The sequence below is a fragment of the Mesoplodon bidens genome (genome assembly GCF_964165515.1).
Source record: "Mesoplodon bidens genome assembly, chromosome: 12".
Lineage (NCBI taxonomy): Eukaryota > Metazoa > Chordata > Mammalia > Artiodactyla > Ziphiidae > Mesoplodon > Mesoplodon bidens.
The window spans coordinates 50,591,553-50,599,563 of record NC_138168.1 but is presented as its reverse complement, the minus strand read 5'-3'; positions in this window follow the sequence as shown (position 1 = coordinate 50,599,563).

The window sequence follows — 8,011 nt, the reverse complement described above, 5'->3', positions numbered from 1 at the left end:
AAGCAATGACGTGATCTAACAAAAATGTAAATCAAGATATATCACTCTAGGGGCTTCCCTGGTGGCGCAGTGGTTGAGAGTCCGCCTGCCGATGCAGGGGACACGGGTTCGTGCCCCGGTCCGGGAAGATCCCACATGCTGCGGAGCGGCTGGGCCCATGGGCCATGGCCGCTAAGCCTGCGCATCCAGAGCCTGTGCTCCGCAACCGGAAAGGCCACAACAGTGAGAGGTCCGCGTACCGCAAAAAAAAAAAAAAAAAAGATATATCACTCTACTACTCAAAACCTTCCAATAACTTCTCATTTAAAACCAAAGTCCTTGCAATGATTTGCAAGGTCCTCATATATGGTCCCTGTCATTTCTCTGATTTATCTCTTACTACCCTCCTCCTTGCTCCCTTTACTCCAAATGCACTGGCCTCCTTGCTATTCTGGGTGCTCCCTCTTCAGGCCTTTGTACTCCTCTACCTGGATCACTCTTCCCTCTCATATCCATAGGCTTCTCTCCCTCACCTTCTTTAAATCTTCTCTCAAATGTTATCTTCTCAGCAAGCCCTTGAATAACCAACTTGCCTGACCAAAATTCCAGACCGACTCTGGAACTTCCTATGTCTCTTCACTGCTTCATTATTCTTATAACCTTCTTAATACCTTCCAATATATTATAAGACATACATTTTGTATAATTATTTGCCTCCTTTATTAGAATGTAAGCCTCATGAGGGATGGATTTCTTTTTCTGTTTTGTTCACTTCTGTTTTTCCAGCACCTATGCCAGAGACAGCAAACACTCAGTAAGTATTTACTGAATATGAATACACTATAGGCACAGTTTAATATGACTCTTTACCAAGAAAGGAAAGAATCTACAGACAAATGAAAAGTAACTTTGATCAACTGCCAGGCACTGAGACTAATTTAGATAAAGCATGCCTTAGAACAGAATTGCAAGTATAAATGATCCAAGTTCTCTCTACATTTCCTCAAAAGCACTGAACTGATACATAATCAGTTTACCTTTGATAGTACCTCAGGAAATGGATAATAGTCTATCCGCACACATATGTTTATGATTCAACTTTATTTCTTGTTTCCAACTCTCATTCTCTACTTTACAGATTTAAAGAATTATATACATTTATTTCTACAGTATTTGAGGACAAATTGATGGATTCAAAGAGCTAAATGATGCTGGTCAATTGAGTCTAACCAACTAGGATTCTATATAGCAGTCATAAGTATAATTGTTATCTTTCTAAATAAGTTATCTGTTACAATGTCTTTTTGTAATCATAACAGAGAAGATTTTACCTGTTTGTTTTCAATAGCTCTGTTATCTCTTTTTATAAGTAAACTTTGAAAAAACCCTTCAGTGATTGCTTGACAGCTGGAGCAGCCAGATCTACAATAATTCACCAACCTGGTTTAAGCAAATTTGTCTGCCTTTGTTTGAGGGATTAAATCTGTTGATTATCTGGACTCTCAAGGGAGAAGAGCTGAGCTTGTCTCTTAGATAATGTCTTATTTCCCACTCAAGCTCACCAACCTCTTTATTTCTGCCTATATTGATGTGAAACCTATAAAGGGAAATACTCCCATTCCTGAGCAATCTTGCAGTTTTTCCACTAATAACCTGTTCATATGACAGAGTTTCTGAGTTTGTTGTCTAATTACTTATCATTTACATTGGCCTGTTCCTGCTACTGAACTGAAACAAACCGCTGCATGTGAAGCACATATAAAAAGTTATTTATCCTTAAAACACAGACATGTGACATTCACAACGTGAACTGTGAACCTAATGGAGTATGTTGAAAACAAATAACAGGTCATGAACAGTCTGTTGGATCTAAAATCAGCCAGGGGCTTACTACTCCACCTCATTAGGAGTGGAGGGTGGAGAATGAATAAATAGGGGAGCAGGTGTCACTGATTCCCCAAACAAATCTTCGTTCTGAGATCACAAACCAGAGAAGAACAATGTGAACTTGGAGTTTCTGCTTTTAGCTTGTGAGTGGGATTTACCAATATTCCGCTTTCAGAGTTCCTCTGGGTGCTGCAGGTTCAAAGTTACACGCACCCAGCCAAGAAGGGCAGTCTAAACTGTAGCCACCCATTTTTGTGCTGTTCCGATGTACTCATTCATTTGTCCAAAAGCTTGTTATTGAGTGTCTACCATGTGCTAGGCCCTGTAAAAGATACTGGATATAGCCAAGGAACCCTGTGGACATAATCTCTATCTTTATAGAGTTTTAAAATATAATGGAGCAGATGGACAGTAAACAAATAACTAACTGTGAGAGATATTAATAAATGCTGTGAAGAAAATAAGTTCTCTAAGGAAGTGACAGTTAAAGCCAAAACCCAATTACAAACAGGTTGAAAATACTGTAGTATCAACATCTCTAGGGTAAAAAAAAGATTATCTTTAGACTTTTTCAACTTTGAGCTCAACACAGTAACCTGAGTAAGAAGGAGTAGGTTTCTCACCAACATAAGCATCTGTTGTATACAGAATACTTATTAAGGAATGTGGGGGTACAGGAGCACAGTTTGCAAATTCCTGAAGAAAATTTATTTTATAAATTATGCATTATTTATTTACCATAGAGAAAAGAGAGCTAAGCACTTGTCTTGGACTATGTATGTACACATCAAAAAACTGAAAAGTAGGGCTTCCCTGGTGGCGCAGTGGTTGAGAGTCCGCCTGCCGATGCAGGGGACACGGGTTCGTGCCCCAGTCCGAGAAGATCCCACATGATCCCACATGCCGCGGAGCGGCTGGGCCCGTGAGCCATGGCCGCTGAGTCTGTGCGTCCAGAGCCTGTGCTCTGCAACGGGAGAAGCCACAACGGTGAGAGGCCCGCATACCACAAAAACTGAAAAGTGAGATGTTCACTCAATCAACTAATTGTATCAACAGCATGAAAGTAGTGATTCAGCAGATTTGTTTTTCCAATTTAGCTTGATATTGAAAATGGCTTTAAAGCATGTGTAATTTAAACAAAAGATGAAAGCCTTTTAACTTTTTTATAACTCCACTGAAGATAAAATATAATTTGAAATTTGAGAGATTCAATCAATACATAAAAAGTTGAGGCAATGATTGGATACTGAGGCAAATCCTTTGGGATTTTGATTTCCTTGCCTATTTTACAATTAGGGATGAGCTGGGTGAAAGAAGTACTTTTATAACGGGAACAGTAATATCAGAGCTAAAAGAGAAGATGATGAAATGCTACATTACCATTCCATGTGAGATTATGAAAGGTAGATCTAAATGGTAACCTAAATTATTAAAGTTCTCCTCTTAAGAGGGAAACACACACACACCCTCAAATTACAACAAAATAATTATTTTAATAACAGCATTTTTTGCATGATTGGTAGAAAAAAATAAAATGAAAATAGCTTTGAAAAATGAACATTTGGCCTGTTCTGTTCTGAACTAGTGAAACAGTATAGACTGTTTCTGCTGCTTAACTTCACTGGAAAACAACAATCCTTCCCTTCATTTTGTGGCAAGTAAGGTAAGTAGGCCTGGTCTTCTTCGGGTGGTGAGCTAGTTGTCCTCTGCTTTGTGATGGATAAGTACTTTGTGGGTCTTTTGACTGGTGGTGTTAAATGATGAATGGGTATCAAACAAACGATGAAGTTGTGGGTGGAAGATTAGTGAGGATGATTTGAGTTACAAATAGGTAACAACAAAGGCAGGATCATTATCTCAGGAAACATTCCTGTGTTTCCTGGGAAGCAGGGCTCAAGTTAGTCATAATAGACAGTAGTGCTTAACTTCTCTGGGGGAAACAGACTCTGATAATCTGATAAAAACACTGAATGCTCTCCCCAGAAAAACCCACATGTGCATGTTCACTCAAACTTTTTATGCAATTTGAAGGGATTCACAGACTTTTATGAAGTCCATCCATAGACATCCTAGGATGACCTGAGTAGGATAATATCCTCTATGTTGAACATTAAAGAAAATTAATTTCCTAATGCTAAAACTATATATTACATTAAAAAGTGCTAGGAGAGAAATTTCAGTTACAGACAGGAGTGCAGCAGACGGGGTATGATGGAGCAGAAGTGTTGCAGTGATAACTGACAATTCAATGTGGAGTACACGGTGATGGAATACTGAGACAAGCTGAGTAAGTACAGGGGAACAGGGGACCCAACAGAGGAAAGATTGCAAGATGACCAAAATTTGACTCAATTGTTTTATAACCTTCTTAAGAACCAACTCTAAAATTATTGATATATTTGAAATCCAACTAAACAAAATCAATTACTTAGCTATGCAGCCAACTGGGTCCACTGGGGATTTAGGCCTCTGCCATCTAATTTTACCTCTAGCTGAAGTTTGCTGAACTTTGTGACTTACAGTACAATGGTATCCCTCTAGCATTCAATGCTGCTAAAGCATCATATTAATTGATAATTTGATTTTTGCAAGTGAATGATAATAGTAATAGGCCATCTAAGATGCTGATCATATCTAGTGACTACTGTAGCTCAGGTTAGCTTACTGGGTCTGTAGTAAGTCATCCCATCGAAGTGCTACCAACTAATGATAGAGCAAAGCACCCTTACTCATTGACTTTACATCCCTTACTATACTTGTCCCAATGGGGCGATGGTGTCTTTATAAGAATTACTTGGGTAGTGCTATCACTTCAGTACTATTCCCTTTCAATAATATTAGGCAGATATCTCTTCATATAAAGATAGTTACAAAGAAATATAGAACCTTGAGATCAAAAGGAGGAGTAAGCTACTGCCATTAGTAATTCATCTCTCAAAACTTCTTCCAGTTTTTGTCTTTCAGAAACAGTTAAGGCTTAAAAAAATATCTTTTGAAATAGTAAGACTTATTGTTGTCATTTTTAAGTCTTTGTAAATTGAAGAAAATGTACAGTAACTGTAGATTCAAAATGATGGCTAAAAGTTTAGTCCCTGGTCCAAAATCAAATCTGGATAATAATAGAAACTACAACAATGAGGATAATGTGTCCAGTGAAATTCTGAAGTAATCAGTATACTGTGTATCTTCCTTCACCCTGAACTCAGTAATGGATTTATATTTTAGGGAGACAATAACCAGCTAATGATACAATTACAAACATCATCATTTCTACCAGGCATGCATTTAAGATGTTTGAGAAAGGGCTCTGAACAATGATTTAACCAATTGTGGAAAGCATTCCAAATTTAGGAATTAATAACTTTCAGTTTGATTTTGGAAAGGGGAAGGAGGGAACTGCTATGTTCTGAATGTTTATGCCCTCCCAAAATTCAGATGTTGAAACCTAAGCCCAAAGGTGATTGTATTAGGAGGTGGGGCCTTTGGGAAGTGATTAGGTCAGGAGGGCAGAGCCCTCCCAAATGGATTTGTGCCTTTATAAAAGCAACCTTGAGAAAGCTCCCTTGTCGTTTCCGCCGTGTGAGGTTAATAGCAGGCTCTCGGCAGACCCTGAATCTGCCAGCGCCATGATCTTGGACTTCCCAGCCTCCAGTACTGTGAGAAATAAATGTTTGTTGATTACAGGCCACCAAGTATATGGTATTTTTGTGATAGTAGCCCTGATGGATTAAGACAGGAGCTAATTATTGAGTGCCAACTAGAATACAGGAGCTTTACAAATCGATTCAGCTCAACTTCCAAAACATATCCATGAGATAGAGTATCTTACCTATTTTATATATGAGAAAATTATTGCTCAGAAAAGTCCTGTAACTCATTCATGGTCACATTCATGGTCACCCAGTCTGTCAGCTTCTGAAGCTTGAGCACTTTCTGCCACTGAATTTTACAGGACAAACGCTTTTGAAAACTTTTGTTTTCCTACTTTCAGAAGGCTCCTTTATAGAAATAGATTTTACAACTTAGATTATATTTATTAAAATAAGAAAGTCAGATAACAAAGACCCTAAATATTGTTAAAATTACAGCCTAAGAGATCATGGACATAACTTTTGTCACTGATTTTTCAAATAAATGTCAGGTCTGAGCAATATGGTCACATGAGGGTCATATCTTCTGAATCATTCTGAGTTGCCTAATACCTATTATATACTTTTGATAGACAATTATCTGAATTTCTTATTTTTTAGTATATCTTTACCAGAATCATCTTTGAACTTATAATCATAGCAGATCTTGGAGATATCTGAGCAAAATAACTAAATTCATGAAAACATAAATTTATCCAATTGCACATATACACATACACAAATGCATAATAAAGATTAATTAGGTAAAATGCAATTGCTAAACATCTGAAGAGTCTTCAGACTCCTGTATATTAAACTTTCTGGACAACTGAAGTTCACTGGATTGGATCCTAAGAGGAAATCCTGCCGCTAGTAAAAATGGTAAGACTTAAGGAAACATGTGATGCCATGTGAAGGGCTGTGACTTCTCCACCCTTCAGCTGGCACAGCTCCACATGTCAATGGAACCTAAGGATAATTTCAGTGATGAAAAATATCATAATTGCCATTGAACTCTTTTATTTTCTGAAATTCTTTTAAATGTATCTGCTACCCATCAAATAAACTGGATGTATTAGATTTGGAATTGCTTGCCCATGATGTATTCCTCCTTAAACCAATGTTTGAAAAAGACTGATTTTAAAAAGTAAATTAAAATTTTTTTAACTTCTTGATAGTGCCAGTCGCTGAGGTTTATCTATCTTCTGTTAAATTCTATAAGATATCCACAAAGTCATGTTAGTTAGTTCAGATTCTGAAGCACTGAGAACATGTAGCCTGAAGAGTTCCAAATGTATAAAAATAGAATCCACAAACAGCGGTGGAAATGTCAATGATCTATGACAGAACTTTCTTGTTCAAAGCAAAATACTACTACATCAGACAAGTTTCATCTCATTTTTAGTTTTGCCCATCACCACAGAAACTACTTATTTCTAACACATGTAAAATCACAGTGATAAATACCTAAATATAACTGAATTTCATTTTTTACATAGAGCTTTTCTGGGGAAATAAATTTGGGATGCTATTTTTCTAAACGGTTTATAAACTACTTTTCAGCTTTTGTGCCTTGAATGTGATACCTTGGAAAATGCAAAACTGTCCATTTCTTCTTTTTTTTTAATTTTTCAGAATATTTTATTTATTTATTTTTATTTTTTGGCTCGTTGGGTCTTTGTTGCTGCACATGGGCTTTCTCTAGGTGCAGTGAGCAGGGGCTACTCTTCATTGCAGTGCGTGAGCTTCTCACTGTGGTGGCTTCTCTTGTTGCAGAGCACGGGCTCTAGGCACGCAGACTTCAGCAGCTGTGGCACGTGGGCTCAGTAGCTGTGGCTCGCGGGCTCTAGAGAGCAGGCTCTGTAGTTGTAGTGCACGGGCTTAGTTGCTCCACGGCATGTGGGAACTTGCCGGACCAGAGCTCGAACCCGTGTCTTCTGCCTTGGCAGGCGGGTTCTTAACCACTGTGCCACCAGGGAAGTCCCAAAACTGTCCATTTCTGAAGAGGGAAAACTTTCCCAAACTGCTCCCTCTTGAAGATTCTATATCTTACCTCAAAAGAAATGCCAGCATGACTCAAAGCCCTTGACATGTCAGTTGAGTAAAAGATGCTATCACAGTGAGGAGCTGTGTTTCTAATTCTATCAGGTTTACCTGGCATTACTGCCATCACACATCAACAACGGACTGTGAGAAAGTCTGCTATGTTCTTATTGGTGAAGATCTGTTTTGACTGTCATCAAGTATGTGAACACCAAGTGTTTCTGGCCCTTGACACTATCCAATACGTTATATGGTGTTTACAGGTTAAATAAGAATGATGGGGCTTCCCTGGTGGCACAGAGGTTGAGAGTCCGCCTGCCGATGCAGGGGATGCGGGTTCATGCCCCGGTCCGGGAAGATCCCACATGCCGCGGAGCGGCTGGGCCCGTGAGCCATGGCCGCTGAGCCTGCGCGTCCGGAGCCTGTGGTCTGCAACGGGAGATGCCACAACAGTGAGGGGCCTGCACCGCAAA